Genomic DNA, 18,407 nt, shown 5'->3' on the forward strand with positions numbered 1-18,407 from the left:
TGAAGCTGGCCCACCACCTGAGATCACCAGCTGGCCCACCACCTGAGATCACCAGCTGGCCCACCACCTGAGATCACCAGCTGGCCCACCACCTGAGATAAGCTGGCTCACGACCTGAGATCACCAGCTGGCTAACCACCTGAGATCAGCTGATACAGCACCTGAGATCAGCTGACTTATCACCTGAGATTAGCTGGCTCACCACTTGAGAAGAGAAGCAGGTACACGAGGGCACAGATGGAAATTAAAAAGAAAACAGACGAGTCTCTGAAACGTTAAGAAATATTCGTTCAGCTTCAGAGTGAACAGGAAATGGACCGACATGGTGAGAACAGTGGTGGAGGTATGATCCATATGTAGCTTTAAAAATAAGTATAATAGCCCTCACGAAGTTGAGAGAGAAGACCCAGTAGCATCCAGTTGGAAAGGTTGGGCCAGGAGCTGAGATTCGACCCTCACAGCCACAAACATGCATTTACAAATACCGGTCATTGACAGACCATTACAAACTGGTATCTTACCAGATAAGTGGAATGTGGCAAATGTGATACCCACTTATAATGTCGGAGATAGGTTTCTAGTTTCAAATTATAGTCCAGTCAGCATATTCTCAATTGTGGGATATTTACTCCACGCAGAAGTTGATGGAATCAGTAGTTGCTGATGCAATGCAAAATCACCTTGAAATATATAATTTGATTAATAAATCTCAGTATAGTTTTCATTAAGAGCGTTCTGGAATTAAGAATTTACCGACCGTTGTCACCAAGGTATTTGAGGTGGTAGATCAAGAAAAAGAATAAGATACTGAGTATAAGACCTTCAGTAAGACCTTTGATGAAGTTCACAAGAGAAACTGATTAATAAAGTATTGGTATGGTACAGGAGAGATTATCTCATGGACCGGGGAGAAATAATGGGGACTTCACGAGTGGTGTACCACAGTGGTCACTGTTGGGATCCTTGCTATTTAAAATCTACATAAGCAACATAGTTGAGAATAAATAGCGAAAGGTAATGTAATTCCTATTTTTAAATCGGGGATAAGCCATTACTATAAAAAAATACTGCCCCATAAGCCTCACCTCAATTGAGCAGGCAAATTATTAGTCGATTATAGCCAATATAATAAAAATCCATCTTGAGCAAAATTTGACTGATAATTCTCAACACAAATTCACAAGCGGGCTTTCATGTCTGACAAATTTATTGATCTCCTTCAATAAAGTATTTGAGGCAGTGGATCATGAAAAAGATCTCCAAGATCTTATTGCATCTGCAGAAACTAAACTAACGAACTGGATGCAATTTCCTCAAAGAACACCGCATAATGCGAAAGTTGAGGAATGGTGACGGGGTGAATGAAGGCGTGGCATTCTTAGTTGAAAAAAAAACGGGCAGAAACGTGAAGACATGTCAATTTCACACTGTGGTGATGTCACAGATTATATATTTGTAATCAATACAAAGGGCCCCTTGGTCTTTGCGGTGCTCATTTACAATCCAGGACTAAATAAAAGAAGACGCACAGATGACTTCGACTACGACGAATGCAGCAGCAGTGATCAACACTCACAACACTGCAGAAGTAGCAAACAGAACAAGGCCTTCATCAAACACATTGGTATATTTCAACTATGCAAATATAGACTGGGAAAACTGGAGTGAGTACCAGACATGGAGGAATAAACTACTTGACTATAATGCAGAAGTTTCTAAGGTAGCCTGTCAGAGAACCGACGAGAGTAATATAGGATATTGCTTCACTAGCTAGACTAGCAGAGTTCACTTTATTGCAAGTGAGCAGTGTGTGGTACACAGTGTGCTTTAAGTCATTCGTTATTTGATAATACCCCCAGTATGGGCGAAACGTACCTGTGATAAAAGTTTACTCGGTGCCTAGTGTGTCTACCACTCTTGGTAATACCCGCCATGTGAAGATCACTGTTGATGCTCTGCTGCTTGATGGAAGTGAAACTAAAGAATAGAGGAGACTGAAAAATCGAAGTTAGATGTATAGCAACTGTACCTACGAAGGAATGAGGCGTTTTCTGAGGCAAGCACAAATATTCAGGGAACAACCAAACAAGGAAATGGTGAAAATATATTTTTTGTCATATGTGCAAAGAAATGACTAGGATGTTTGTACCAACCCACAGAGCAATATATAAGGAACACTGGCTATACAAGCTTCCATCATAAACGTGAAGAGGCAAAAATCTCATAACAAAAAGTATGGAAAAAGTATATATCACAACCAACGACAGAGAAGAATCAAACTAGCAAAAAAATTTACTTTCATGTGAAAAGGGAAGCTGAAAAAATGAAATTGACATAAAGAGAAAATAAAGATAGAAGCAAAGTTTTATCACAGCCATATCTGAAGAAAAGAAAACACACAAAAATATATATATAGGGAGATATGCAATAAGGGCAACAGAAGGTTCTATAGTGTGTTTATCAATGAGCAAGGGCCAGTGCTAGAAACGGAGGGTAGGATATATCAAATCAAACTTTCATTAACAAAAGGTAAGGAAGTGAGAGGAACTCTTAATGGAACTTGATACATCAGAGGCATCAGAACCAGAGGGAATTATCAGCACTATTAAGTTGAGCTCAACTACTTTGCAAGCCACTAACACATTAACAATTTTATAAGGAGTGAAATACATGATGATCGGAGGACGGCAAATGTCTTACCAGTATTCCCCTTCCCCCCTCCAAAAAAAAAAAAAAGCAACAGGCAGGAAGCCCCGAACTACAGGCCAATGACAGTAATAAATTCCAGACTGAACACCAGCATGGTTCTAGAAATGGAAGGTCTGGCCTTAAAAATCTCTTAACAGACGTATACTAGTTGAGCGGAGGTCAAACAGGAAAGAGTACTGCAGCATATTTCTAGACTGCAGGAAGGTTTTTGATTCGATGTCACACAGAAGACTTCCTGACAAATTTGAAAAGTAAACTGGAGTAAAATGATAAGTATTAGCGTATATAAAACAATACTTCAACAACAGAAAACATCGAGTCACTGTGATGGTTGACGAATTATGATACTAGAATGTTATTAGTGGAGTTCCACAGGAATCTGTTGGGTCCTCTAATACTCCTGGTTCATATCAGTGACCTTATTACAAAAATTAGCTCCTGAATATCCATAATTACAGATGGTACCGAGCAGAATACAAACTGAAGAGGAAAGAAAACTGGAAAGAAATCTAAATACACTTTAGGAATCCTCGGATAAATGGTCACGGGAATTTAACTAGAAAATACAAGCTATGAAACTCTAAGGAAAAAAACTCGGGAATAACCATTATCCCCACACATGTTTCTTGAGGTATAAACCTCATTAATTGATACCGACAAGTGATTTAGAAAGACATGTGAGTAAACACTAGGATATATGCTAATATGCCCTAGTGTTTCCTCGCGTGTATTTTTAAACCACCTGTCTCTTGAGACACTTAAAAACAGACTAGCATCAGTATCACAGGCCAAGCTTGCAAACACAAGTGTGGCTTTCAGGATCCTAAAGATAGACTCCTTCAAAACACTTTATAACTCATACCTCAAAAGCTTGACTATGAAACAGCTGTGCGGGACCGACACCTAGTGAAACAGAGTGAAGCTGGAGGACGACCAAGGAGTGCATCAAGGTATGTAAGCCTAGATTACATCAATGGCATACTACTATATAGAAAGCCCCATGTTACGAAGAGCATTTCGGGCAAATTACGTCAATTTTGTCCCCAGGATGCAACCCACACCAGTCGACTAACACCCAGGTACCCATTTTACTGATAGGTGAATATGGACAGCAAGTGCCTTAAGGAAACACGTCCTAATGTTTCCACCTGTACCGGAGGTCGACCCCCGACCCTCAGTGTGTGAACCGAGTGCGCTAGCAATCGAGCTACGGGACGCCTTAGTGAACTAGACGACAGAAGAAACGCTTATATGTATCCCTTTTCACAAATTACGTGCAAATAATTAAGTACAAATGGTAGCATAAGAGAAAAGACTACAAACGGACTTAAACAAGCTGCAGGATTGGTCTGACAACTAGTTATTAGAATTTAACTTCAACCTCCCTCGAGGACAAGAACCATGACGTGAGCACAGTTCCGAGCATACAACCGGATTCGCCCATCAACCAAATAACCTGCACAAAAAATGCATATCTAGCAAATCTATGATTATATTTCAGGAACCTCAACAAGGCATATGTCAGGCCCATCTTAAAGTATGCAGCACCAGTGTGGAACTCACACCTGATCAAACATTCTAAGAAGCCGGAAAATGCCCAAAGGTTTATAATGAGACTAGTCCTGGAGATTAGTAGTATGAGCTATGAGGAAACTAAAGGAGCGAAACCTGGTGACAGGGGACTGAAGGACCGGGAAGAAATGATAACGATATACAAAATGCTGAGAGGAATTGATGGGATGGACAGAGAGACTATTCTGGAGGAGGGAAACAGGTACACGCGGGCACAGATGAAAGTTGACACACACAATTCACAGGGATGTTAGGAAATATTTCCTTAGCCTCAGAGTGGTTAGAAAGTGAAACAAGTGGAGATATGATCCATACACAGCTTTAGGAAGTATGATAATGCTCACGCAGTCAGGAGAGGGAGCCCAGCAGTGGCCAACAGAGAAAGTGGACCAGGAACCGAGACTGGACCCCGGCAATCACATGTAAGTATACTTACACTGCCGAATCTTATAGTAGCTTTAAGGCCTTTATACAATATACAGTATACTAGGCCCATCAGTATGCAGCACCAGTATGGAACACTCACCTCAGAAAAGGATATTACGATAAACAGGAGCCACGAAGAGAGGCCAAAGGAATTAAATCAAACTACAATGGAGGACAAAACCAGGGAAGATATAGCATACAAAACACCAAGGGGAATTAATAGGGTAAACTGGGACAGGCTATCTGGGAGCTGAGAAACAAGTACTTAGGGGCAGATGGAAGTTAAAGGCACGAATGATCTCGATGAAGTGGAGGCTGGCTCCATACATAATTTTAAGAGAAGATACAAGGCCCATTAAGTTAGGCGGGAAATTGGCAAGCGGCAAGTTGATGGGCAGAACCAGGAGCTAGGACTCTATAGTCACACACACACACACACACACACACACACACACACACACACACACACACACACACACACACACACACACACACACTGGAAAAAAGTGCAGAGGTTTGCAAGGTGACTGTTCCTGGATGTATGGGGTATGAGTTATAGCGAGTGACTGAACGAATTAAACACGATATCAGAGGCAAGAAGGAACACGGGTGACAAAACGATGTACAAAATACCAAAAATATTTAATCGAGTAGACGGGGAGACAGGTTGATCGAAAAAAATAGGTACACGAGGGCACAGCTGGATGTTAAAAACACAACTGAGTCACAGAGATATCAGGAAGTATTTCCTCAGTCCTAGAGTGACCTGGTATGGGATCGACCTGGAAAGTAAAGTGATAGAGGTAGGCTTTGTACACAGCTTTAAGAAAAGACATAATATGACATTTAAAGTCAGGAGAGTGAAGTCAGTAGCAGTCAGTGTAAGAAGCAGTCAGCAGCACATAGGTGAGTACACACACACACACATACACAACCAGCTAGGTAAATGGAACAAGATAAACACACTGACAAAATGTCCGTCCACCAGGGAATACCTGAGAGGTGAACCAACAGAATATTCTCCTCTCGTGTCCTCCCTCAGTGAGGAAAGGGCCAAGGGGAAGGGAGGGGAATTCACTCAGAGTAAAACAGCGAAGTGGTCAAAATGGAGGTGGGTTGAGACGGGAAGTGGGAGGGGGCTGGGGTGACAAGCTGAGGTACAGACAGTCACTGAGGGGACGACAGGTGTGCTAGCGAGGGTATAAGACAGTTAGGGGCATGATGGAAGTGGGCACAGCCTGGGCATGATTCAGGGAGAGGGGGGTAAGTGTTGGTGATGAAGCATGATGATGGTGGTGGTGGTGGTGGAGGGAGAGAGCCACCCTCCCGAGCCTGGCTCCCAGACTCCCAACAGCGTATTGATCCACGCGGCCCAGATAAACATACACGCCCGCCAGCGCCCACCCCGCCCGTGCTTCATGTACCCACTACCTGGGCACTGTCAATACCCTTGGCTCACATCCCCCCCTCCTCCCACCACCCTCCAATGGGCACATAATAGGTCATGGCGGGTCAGAGAAGAACGCTGCGCCAGCCGATCAGCAGGAGACTGCTGCTAAAACATGCGCAGCGCCACTACCACCACCTCTTCACTGCCCCTACTACCCTGCTGCCCCACACGCACCGGAAAGCGAGGCTGGGCACCTACCTGGGTACCGGCAGACGAAGCACTAGGCGACGAGGAGGGCATAATGGATATATTTGCCGCCGGGTTATACAGTGTTGCTCCGCGGCCGCTCACGCCAGAGACTGGGCTGGTGGCCGCTAGGTGGCCGCTCCACCACCAGGCGCACCGCCCCGCCACTACCCGGGACCCGCCACTACCCGGGACCCGCCACTACCCGAGACCCGCCACTACCCGGGACCCGCCACTACCCGGGACCCGCCACTACCCGGGACCCGCCACTACCCGAGACCCGCCACTACCCGGGACCCGCCACTACCCGAGACCCGCCACTACCCGGGACCCGCCACTACCCGGGACCCGCCACTACCCGGGACCCGCCACTACCCGAGACCCGCCACTACCCGAGACCCGCCACTACCCGAGACCCGCCACTACCCAAGACCCGCCACTGCCCGAGACCCGCCACTACCCGGGACCCGCCACTACCCGGGACCCGCCACTACCCGGGACCCGCCACTACCCGGGACCCGCCACTACCCGGGACCCGCCACTACCCGGGACCCGCCACTACCCGAGACCCGCCACTACCCGGGACCCGCCACTACCCGGGACCCGCCACTACCCGAGACCCGCCACTACCCGAGACCCGCCACTACCCGAGACCCGCCACTACCCAAGACCCGCCACTACCCGGGACCCGCCACTACCCGGGACCCGCCACTACCCGGGACCCGCCACTACCCGAGACCCGCCACTACCCAAGACCCGCCACTACCCGGGACCCGCCACTACCCGAGACCCGCCACTACCCGGGACCCGCCACTACCCGAGACCCGCCACTACCCGGGACCCGCTACTACCCGGGACCCGCCATTACCCGGGACCCGCCACTACTCGGGACCCGCCACTACCCGGGACCCGCCACTACCCGGGACCCGCCACTACTCGGGACCCGCCACTACCCGGGACCCGCCACTACCCGGGACCCGCCACTACCGGGGACCCGCCACTACCCGAGACCCGCCACTACCCGGGACCCGCCACTACCCGGGACCCGCTACTACCCGGGACCCGCTACAACCCGGGACCCGCCGCTACCCGGGACCCGCCACTACCCGGGACCGGTCACAACCCGAGACCAGCCATTACCCGGGACCCGCCACTACCCGGGACCCGTCACTAACCGGAATCCGCCACTACCCGGGACCCGCCACTACACGGGACTCTCCACTACTAGGAACACGCCACTACCCGGGACCCGCCACTACCCGGGACCCGCTACTACCCGGGACCCGCCACTACCCGGGACCCGCCACAACCCGGGACCCGCCACTACCCGGGACCCGCCACTACACGGGACTCTCCGCTACTAGGAACACGCCACTACCCGAGACCCGTCACTACCCGGAACCCGCCACTAATCAGGACCCGCCACTACCCGGGACCTGCCACTACCAGGAACCCACCATTACCCGGAGCCTATCGCTACCAGGGACCCGCCACTACCCAGTACTACCCGAGATATGCCACTACCCGGGACCCGCCACTACCCGGGACCCGCCACTACTCGGGACCCGCCACTACCCGGGACCCGCCACTACCCGGGACCCGCCACTACGCGGGACCGGTCACAACCCGGGACCAGCCACTACCCGGGACCCGCCACTACCTGGGACCCGTCACTAACCGGAATCCGCCACTACCCGGGACCCGGCACTACACGGGACCCCCCACTACTAGGAACACGCCACTACCCGAGACCCGTCACTACCCGGAACCCGCCACTATACAGGACCCGCCACTACCCGGGACCTGCCACTACCAGGAACCCACCATTACCCGGAGCCTATTGCTACTAGGGACCCGCCACTACCCAGTACTACCCGAGATTTGCCACTACCCGGTGACCCGCTACTATCCTAGAACCCGCCCCTACCCGTGACCAGCCACTACCCGAGACCCACCACTGCTGGGGACCCGCCATTACGCGGAACCCACCAGTACCTGGAACCCGCCCCCACCCGTGACCCGTTACAACCCCAGACCTGCCATTACCCGTGACCCGTAACTAACCCTCCATCATAAGAAAGGGATATACACAAGAGGTACACCCAACAAGGGATATACCTAACACAAAAAGACCTATCAAGGGCTATACTACTATAACAAGAGGTATACATAACAAGAAAGGGAAATATCTAGCAAGAAAGGGTATACCTAAGAAAGAGGTATACCTAACAATAAAGCGGTATACCTACCAAGATAGAGGTATACCTATCAAGAAAGTGGTATACTTACCACGATATAGGTATACCTAACAAAGTGGTATCCCTAACAAAGTGGTATACCTAAAAAAGTGGTATACCTTAACAACGAAGAGATTTGCCTAAAAAAAATTATATACCTAATAAGGAAGAGTATATCTAACAAGAAAAGGGTATACCATACAAGGAAGGGGTATACCTAACGTAAAAGGTATACCTAAGAAAGAAGGCAGACGTCTATTATGAAGAAGTTAAGACGTCACCAGTTGTGTACCAGGAGACAGACGTCTATTATACAGAAGGTAATTAAGACGCCACCAGTTGTCCAGCAGCTACCAATTTCACTACAGTAAAATTTATATATAGCATATCCTTACAAGATTCCATAAACCCGTATGGGTCATATAAGGATGCTGTATATTAACAGGTCAAATTATTATTATTATTAAAATCAAGGGGGACGCGCTAAACCCGGAGGATTATACAGCGCCTGGGGGGATATGGAAGGCATTCAGGCTTAATTCGGGGAACTGGAGCACAGATCCAATTCCCTAAATCAAGAGCCCCTCACCAACGTCAAGGAACCTTCCTTGAGGGGCATAGTTGTACAGTAGGATAGTAATTATTTCATAGTTGTACAGTAGAATATTAATTATAAATGAATCAAAATTTGTATAATACAAAGATATATTTATATTCTAAAATGCTTTTGTGAAAAACAATGATTCAATTATATTCCTGTCAACAATGGATACAAGGTTCAATGTGATTGTTTCAGTTATGATGTGGGAGTACATAGGTGAGTAAATGTGTACTGAGTATTTAGCATTTAGTCTAGGGTGATTAAGTGGCTTTTGAGAAGTCTTAAATTGATTTTCAGACTGGATTACTTTAATATCTTCTGGTAATGAATTCCATATTTTGGGGCCCTTTATGTGCATAGAGTTTTTACACAGTGTGATATGGACACGAGGTATATCAAAAAGAGATTTGTGTCTTGTGTTGTGGTCATGTGTCCTGTTTAGGTTGGTGAGGAGAAGTTTGAGTGGGGGGTTTATATTTGCTTGTATTGTTCTGTGTATGTAGTAGGTACATGAATAGGTATGGATGTTCTTAATGGTGAGCAGATTCAGACTTTTGAAAATTGGTGGAGTATGCTGGCGGTAGTGGGAATTTGTTATCATTCTTACTGCTGTCTTTTGCTGGGTTTTAGGTGATTTGATGTTGTTGATCCCCATGCACAAATTCCATATGTAAGATAAGGGTATATGAGTGTATGGTACAGTGTCAGGAGAGCTGATTGTGGAACGTAGTACCTTATCTTTAATAGTATGCCTACAGTCTTGGAGATTTTCTTGGTGATTTGTTGTATGTGTGTCCGGAACTTAAGGCTACTGTCAAGGTGGATACCTAGGAATTTTCCCTATGTGAGTCTTGTGACTGATGATCCATTTAGCGTAATGTTAATTGGATCATTTGCAGCTTTGTTTCCAAACTGAATGAAATAGGTTTTATCAGTGTTCAGGGTAAGTTTGTTAGTCATCATCAAGGCAGATATTTTCTGTAATTTAGCATTGACTGTGTTTGCTAGTATGACTGCGTTTGGATGGGAAAATACATATGTAGTGTCATCTGCAAATAATATGGGTTTGAGTAACTGTGATGCATTCGGTAGATCATTGATGTAGATGAGAAAGAGGAGTGGTCCAAGGACTCTTAGCAATGGTCCCATAGGAATAGTTTAATATTTTTGTACTGACACGAACAAGTTCATTAGTTGAATTAAGTGGGAGTAATCTGATGTATATCAGCACATTTGTTTTGGGCATTACCTGGAGTTTACCTGGAGAGAGTTCCGGGGGTAAACGCCCCCGCGGCCTGGTCTGTGACCAGGCCTCCTGGTGGATAAGAGCCTGATCAACCATTTTTGTTAAAGGGGTGGACCGGTAAGCCAGCGGAAGGCCTCGGTTCAGGTGACCAAAAGCTCCAGCTGCTGGTCATCATATGACTGAGACCCACGACAGGAAAAACTTGTCCTGTTTTTTGACAAACCTTACCTAACCTAACTTTTAGGTTAATAAAGCATGTGTACATGAAAGTTCTACATCCTGTAACCATATAAGCACACTTTCCATACAAAAAAAAAAAAAAACGGACGGTAAAGAAATGCGCTAGAGGAGTAGTAGGCCTCATCTTCAAGCTTAGTGTGCTTGTGTATTTTAGGATATTAGTCTCTCTGGTCTTTCTGAAACATTTAAATTCTGTTTGGCCTGTGTCTCCCAATTTTTCATTTTTATTGAAAAAATCTGGATACTGGTTTCCATATGACTTGTCAATGCTTCTTCTGATTCTCTTGCAAAATTTTTCAGCAGTAATATTTAACTGCATGAACTCATGCCGCACTCTGCACTATTCGAATCGTGTGTATTGAGGTACAGAGGGATGGGGTTGTGAAATACGGAAATATCTTTCTCAGATCGCACACCGACCGCAATGCATCATCTAGGTTATTTACCGCCCCCCCCCCCCCCACCACACACACCGTAATAATATATCGAACTTTTATAGTTTCCTATGGCTATCTCAGGTTAAATAAAATATCTAGATTAAATTTAATATTGCGTTCAGTAAATAGTTGTACCTATAAAATGGTTAATAAAATTTTCCTGGATTCACCACACCTTTTCGGGCCAGATCTTATTGAAATGAAATTGTGAAAATGTAGGACGCAAATGCTGAAAGTTTACAACCATGGATGTCACTACGCAATGGATGTTACCTGGACGCAGGCGGCTCCAAAATTTCTACACTTTGGGATGGGGTAAGGCTGGCTTAGGAGTAGCTGTCTAGTTGGAAGAGGAGCAAGGAGACGTGTTGAAACAGCGTTATTATTACTATTTTTATTTGAGGTGCTTCGGGGGCTGAGGGTATTTCTAGGGGTAGGCTACAGCCCCCATGCACCCCTCCCTTTCCTGGCACTGCCACTGCATGTGGCCCAGCTGATGTTGGTGGACACACGGAAAGCGTCAACGCGAGTTCGTGGAGCGTGAAGGGAATGTTGTAAATTCTTCATTGTGGGACATTCCATCTGTGAGCAGAGCGGACATACATCTCGACTTTAGTGACAGGAAAATGTTGTAGTTCTAAACGTATTTTGAAACTCAAAGAACAGTCTGCGAAGTCTTTGTATGTATGTGTGGATGACAAGAATGGTCTCACTGCATGAACTGATATGGGTAATGCAAGTTTGTGGTTACTAAGACATGTTTCAGGATTTTGTTGGTTGTAGTGATTTGTTTTGTCCAGGGTCATTGCTGGTATATTTTTGTTAGTGGGAGATGTTTCCAGATAGTGTGTTCTTAAGTATGTGAGCGAGGTGTCTGTCGTCACTTGACATATGGCCTCGAGGCACTCTGCCCTCTGGCTAGTGGACGATCTGTGAATCGTCGTTGTGTCGTGGGTGAAGCCAGTTCCATACTCAATGTAAAGCAGAATACTAGAGGATAGATCCTGTAGATTGCTGGTAACAGATCTGGGTAACAAGTAGTTTCCCCAATGTGGTCCCGTGTTCCGACGAGGGTCCATGAGTATCCAAGAGAATAAGATATCGTCTCGGTCATTATAAAGTAAAAAATTGAGAGCAGCTTCGAGAATAAATACAGTGAAACCATGTATTCACCCTGAACAACAGTCATCTCCACTGCGTAGGGCTAGAACTGTTGTTCCATGGAAGTCACCTCTTACCCTATCTAGTGCAAAAGAAGATAGCATTTCCAGAAATGACGGATCAAGATTTAGCAAATCAGTCAATTTAGACAAGCACACTAACTGTGCAGAAGTCTTTCAGCTAAATATGGCATATGATAGTTTATAGTTTAATATGTTTATTATGCACCCCATACCCATCCTGTGGGCGGTAGTCAAAAGATTACAGAGGTACATAATGGGTCCAGGGACTGGGCCTCAAAGTTTTGATAGCTGAGCAAGTTACAGAGGTAATGAATTCACAATTTACAAAGGTAATGAACTCACAATTTACAAAGGTAATGAACTCCAGGTAGGTCTAGTCACAATCATGACAAGTTACAAAGGTATTTACAGATTACATAGGTACACAATGGGTCCAGGGACCGGGCTCCAAAGTTTTGATGGCTGAACTAGGTACAAGGTAATGAACTCACAAGTTACAAAGGTAATGAACTCACAAGTTACAAAGGTAATGAATACTGTAAAAATGGTTACTTACGTTTATACATGGCTGCAATCATGAACAAATTTTAGAGTAATGAGCAATTCACACTTCCACACCCGGTCACAACTGTAGTGAGTTATTGGTGCAAATGTTGATTGCTGAGTCTCTCTCTCTCTCTCACACACACACATACAAATTCATACACACACACACATAAACACACACACACACACACACACATACACAAACTCATACACACACACTCATACACACACACACACTCATACACACACACACATTCATACGAAGAAAGGTTGAGGGAAATCGGCCTGACGACACTGGAGGCCAGGAGGGTCAGGGGAGACATGATAACGACATATAAAATACTGCGCAGAATAGACACGGTGGACAAAGACAGGATGTTCCAGAGATGGGACACATACACAAGAGGTCACATTTGGAAGATGAAGACTCAGATGAATCAAAGGGATGTTAGGAAGTATTTCTTCAGTCATAGAGTAGTCAAGTCGTGGAATAGTCTAGAAAGTGAAGTAGTGGAGGCGGGAACCATACATAGTTTTAAGGCGAGGTATGATAAAGCTCATGGAGCAGGGAGAGAGAGGACCTAGTAGCAATCAGTGAAGAGGCGGGGCCAGGAGCTATGACTCGACCCCTGCAACCACAAATAGGTGAGTACAAATAGGTGAGTACTCATACTCACACACACACACACACACACACACACACACACACACACACACACACACACACACACACACACACACTCATACATATACACACAAACACACACACATGCACATATGTGGTAATGCTTTATTTACAGCTAGCAAAGTCAGGGTATTTCTCCAGAATGGTCTGTAATATACCACTGTGGATAAAATACTTAGCCATTTCTTGAACACTTCTGAGTGAGTTGTTTCTAAATTCATTAATTTTATCGCACTCCAGTACATAATGACGCAAGGTGTGACAATAGTCCATCTGGCAAAGTTTACATTTCGTTTGGTCTACATCTGGTGGTGGTGATTTAACCTGCCAAAGATACTTGTAACCCAGCCGGAGCCGGGCAGTAGTGACATCCAAGAGTCTGCTTATCTTGTTGGATGCACCATAGACATGTGGCTCCTCCTGCATGATAGAATGATGATAGATGGACTCACTGGTGTCAATCTCCCTGAGCCTTAAGTCCATAAAATTCAGCTGAAGTTCTTTTCGTATTATTGTTCTCAAACTACTACCTGACAAGCCAAGATTGTAATCTACTCCCTCTTTGAAAGCATACAGCTTAGCCAATTTATCAGTTCTATCATGCATCTGAAGACCAATGTGAGATGGAATCCACAGCATGTGCACTCTGACTCCACTGTCTCGCTGTACATGAATGGCATATAATACCAACATATGTATAATTCTTCACCCTATGTCTCGTTGGAGGATCACCTGACATGCCCTTAAATGATCAAACTTCTATTGGTTAGAAGTTAGAAATTAAGTTAGAACATGCCCAACAGCGATTCATTTTCCTGCTGCCTAGGAGCTGAAATTTTCGAAAGGAAAACATCACCAGGAATAAGATTAATATTATTGTTACAATCGAAACTAAGCGCTAAACCCACAAGGGTCATGCAGTGCTACAATAAGATAAATAGATAAAAAGTTGGAAAGAGGGGTATGTAGATTCGACCTGAGAGAAGAGGAGAAGGTCCAATTCCTATGATCAAAACCCCTTAACTGCAGTAAGAACACTCTTTTAAAGGGTATATTTATGGGGAATCGTTAAATCTGTAAGGGTGACAGCTCCTGGAGCATGGGAGGTAAACAGGTTTAACTCAAGGATGGGGAGAGTAGTGGCACACATCATTAGCAAACAAGGGAAGGGGAAGCAAGTTCTGTCTAAGGAAGGAGAAGACAGGAACAATTCCTTGCATGAAGAGTCCCCTCACTGGCATGAAGAAACCTCCCTCGAGGGAATAATAATAGTATAAGACTCCAGCTACTACTACACAAGAGGGGTTGCCCACCTCAGGAGCGAGTAGAAAGTAATGCATTCATAGTGTGCAATATATTCATGGGAAGTGCTAAACCCACAGGGGGTCATGTAGTGCCTGGATTCCATAGTAAACAGGTTTGATCCAAGGAAGGGGACAGTAGCTTAAATTTTTCAGAACTAAGCTTTGACACCATCACTCCTTCCTTGAACAGAAAGACTTATATTGATGGTTATTATGACCCTTATGGTTTAGCACTTAGTTATGATTACAATATGACCCTTGTGGGTTTATTATCAAAACCAGGTGCTAAACCTGCACGGGTCATACAGCAGTCTTGTGGGTTTAGCACTTAGTTATGATTATGATAATGATGGTTATTATATTGATGTTTATTATATTGGTTATATTATTATATTGATTATCCTAGGTATTATTATTATGATCAAAAAGCGCTAAACCTACAAGGGTCATATAGCAGGCGTCCTAGGTAGTAGGTTGGTAGACAGCAGCCGCCCAGGGAGGTACTACCGTCCTGCCAAGTGAGTGTGAAACGGAAACTTGTAATTATTTTACATGATGGTAGGATTGCTGGTGTCTTTTGTCTGTCTCATAAGTAAGTTTATTCAGGTATACACAAATACAGTTACATAGATTATCATACATAGCAGCATATGTGTAAAATACCTAGGATAACCCAAAAAAGTCAGACAGGTATGTATATACCAGGTATATCTTGCTACTTCTACCTACACTTAGGTTGCACTACACATGCATGTACATACATGTATATACATGCATAGCCATCTGGAATTTCTTCTATTTTCTTAATGGTTCTTCTTCTTCTTTATTTCCTCTAATCTCCATGGTTAAGTGGGATAGAATTCTTCCTCAGTAACCCATGTGTGTAGTAAGAGGCGACTACAGGGCCAAGAGCAAGGGGTTAGTAACCCCTTCTCCTACATAAATTACTAAATTTAAAGAGAAAAAACTTGTTTTTCTTTTTAGGTCACCCTACCTCTGTGAGATATGGCCTGTCTGTAGAAATATAAATAATTATATTGTCTATTATATTTATTGTTATACAGTATTTGTTTTTATATCCATGGGGAAGAGCCAAACCAAAAAGGGGTCAAACGATGCCTTGGGGAATGGGAGGTAATCAGGTTTAATGCAAGGAAGAGGTTGATAGACCTTTTTTTCATCAGTGGGATGTGTTAAATCTGTAGGGGTTATACTGCACCTGAGAAGGCAATCAGATTCAATCCAGGGGAGGACAAGTCCAGTTCCTTGGATCAAGATTATTATAATTATAACAGTGCTAAACCCTTAAGGGTCATATAGCTCTTGGATCAAGAACCCCCTCACCAGCATCAAGGCACTTCCCTTAAGGGAAACAACAGGCCAAGTTCCTTGGATCAAGAGCCCCTCACCAGTATCTAGGAAACTCCCTTGAAAGGATATTTATGAGTTGCACTAAACCCTTAGGGATTATACAGCACCTAGAAAATGAAAGGCAATCAGGTTTGATCCAATGATAGGAACAGTAGTTTTAATTCCTAAGATCAAGAGCTCTTCACCAGCATCAAGGAAGGAAGAAGTGTGAAAGGCTTAGGTAATGAAGAGAAATAAAAGTTAGGGTAACAAGTGAATCCTGATGTTGTAACTAATGTTGCACTTAAGTCATGTGGAAATTCTAAACCTTTAAGGGTTGTAATGAATAATACAGTAATTATTGTTGAGTTATCTCACCTCAGTGGAAGACAGCTGGTGTTAAAATAAAATATTACAATTGATGAAGTAAGTTTTATTCATGGGGTAGCTGGTTTCCATTATTTCCTGAAAGAACAGTCACAATACCATGGCTGGAACAATACATAATTAGCCAGGGCTTAGAACGAAACTCATGAAGGCATTTTGGTCTGACTTGGACCATAACAAGTCTCCAGTCGAACCAAAATGTCTACACAAGTTTTAGTCTCCTAAGTGTGGGTTATTTGTGTATATCTTATTTCCTTTTAAGTCATGCATTTCTTAGGCAACTAAACTGACAAGAGGGGCTGGTAACCATTTTTCTATATACAATTACAGACTAATAGGGGAGATGGGGTGTGCAATAATCGCGACTGTCCTTACCTTCTGAATTATGAAAGTAATATTTCATGATTGTCCAGTTGCCTTTAAGTAGTAAACTTTGTCTGCTGATGCAGAAGACACCCGGACACTAAGAATATGGGTATTGTAACCTGTAGTACTACGGTTATTGCAGTACTAGGGGTTATTGAGATGGTTTGGACATGTAGAGAGGGTGGAATGAAATAGAATGACTTCGAGAGTGTATAAATCTGTAGTGGAGGGAAGGCAGGGTAGGGGTCAGCCTAGGAAAGGTTGGAAGGAGGGGGTAAAGGTTTTGTGTGCAAGGGGCTTGGACTTCTAGCGTGCCTGAGCGTGTTAGGTAGGAGCGAATGGAGAAAAATGGTTTTTAGGACTTTACATGCTGTTGGAGTGTAAGCAAGGTAACATTTATGAAAGGATTCAAGGAAACTGGCAGGCTACACTTGATTCCTGGAGATGGGAAGTACAGTACCAGCACTCTGAAGGAGGGGTGTTAATGTTGCAATTTTATAACTGTAGTGTAAACATGCCTCTGGCAAGACATTGATGGAGTGAGTGATGATGAAAGTTCTTCTTTTTTGGGCCACCCTGCCTTAGTGGGAAACAGCCTATGTGTTAATATAATAATAACATATATGTGTATGTGTATAGTGTGTATGTGTAGTCGAAAGCCTGTAAAAATGGTAGGATTGCGTTATCTATGGAGGCAAAGAAGGGGGTTTTCTTCTAATGTATGAAAGAATATAGTAGTAGTAACCAACACTCTTTTTCCTTTTGGGCCATATGGGGTGTGAAGCTTGGGTTGTGAATGCAGCAGCGAGGAGGCGGTTGGAGGCAGTGGAGATGTCCTGTCTAAGGGCAATGTGTGGTGTATATATTATGCAGAAAATTAGGAGTGTGGAAATTAGGAGAAGGTGTGGAGTTAATAAAAGTATTAGTCAGAGGGCTGAAGAGGGGCTGTTGAGGTGGTTTGGTCATTTAGAGAGAATGCATAAAAGTAGAATGACATGGAGAACATTTAAATCTGTAGGAGAAGGAAGGCGGGGTAGGGGTTGTCCTCGAAAAGGTTGGAAGGAAGGGGTAAGGGAGGTTTTGTGGGCAAGGGGCTTGGACTTCCAGCAGGCGTGCATGAGCGTGTTCGATAGGAGTGAATGGAGACGAATGATATTTGGGACCTGACGATCTGTTGGAGTGTGAGCAGGGTAATATTTAGTGAAGGGATTCAGGGAAACTGGGTATTTTTATATAGCCGGACTTGAGTCCTGGAAATGGGTAGTACAATGCCTGCACTCTAAAGGAGGGGTTTTGGGATATTAGCAGTTTGGAGGGATATGTTGTGTATCTTTATACATATATACTTCTAAACTGTTGTGTTCTGAGCACCTCTGCAAAAGCAGTGATTATGTGTGAGTGAGGTTAAAGTGTTCAATGATGATGAAAGTGTTTTCTTTTTGGGGATTTTCTTTCTTTTTGGGTCACCCTGCCTCGGTGGG

At 44.5% G+C, this 18,407-nt stretch overlaps 1 protein-coding gene across 2 annotated transcripts in view; it reads right to left on the minus strand.

Annotated features, from left to right (window-relative positions):
- LOC128688354 (glutamate [NMDA] receptor subunit 1) overlaps positions 1-6,492 on the minus strand; it is a 220,393-nt gene extending 213,901 nt beyond the window's left edge. For both annotated transcript variants that reach the window (XM_070086694.1, XM_070086691.1), the window contains exon 1: positions 6,356-6,492. The gene's annotated coding sequence lies outside the window, so the exon portion shown is untranslated. The remainder of the gene's footprint in view (positions 1-6,355) is intronic.
- Positions 6,493-18,407: the final 11,915 nt, after the last annotated feature.

Source organism: Cherax quadricarinatus, chromosome 19, assembly GCF_038502225.1.
Source record: "Cherax quadricarinatus isolate ZL_2023a chromosome 19, ASM3850222v1, whole genome shotgun sequence".
Taxonomy (NCBI): domain Eukaryota; kingdom Metazoa; phylum Arthropoda; class Malacostraca; order Decapoda; family Parastacidae; genus Cherax; species Cherax quadricarinatus.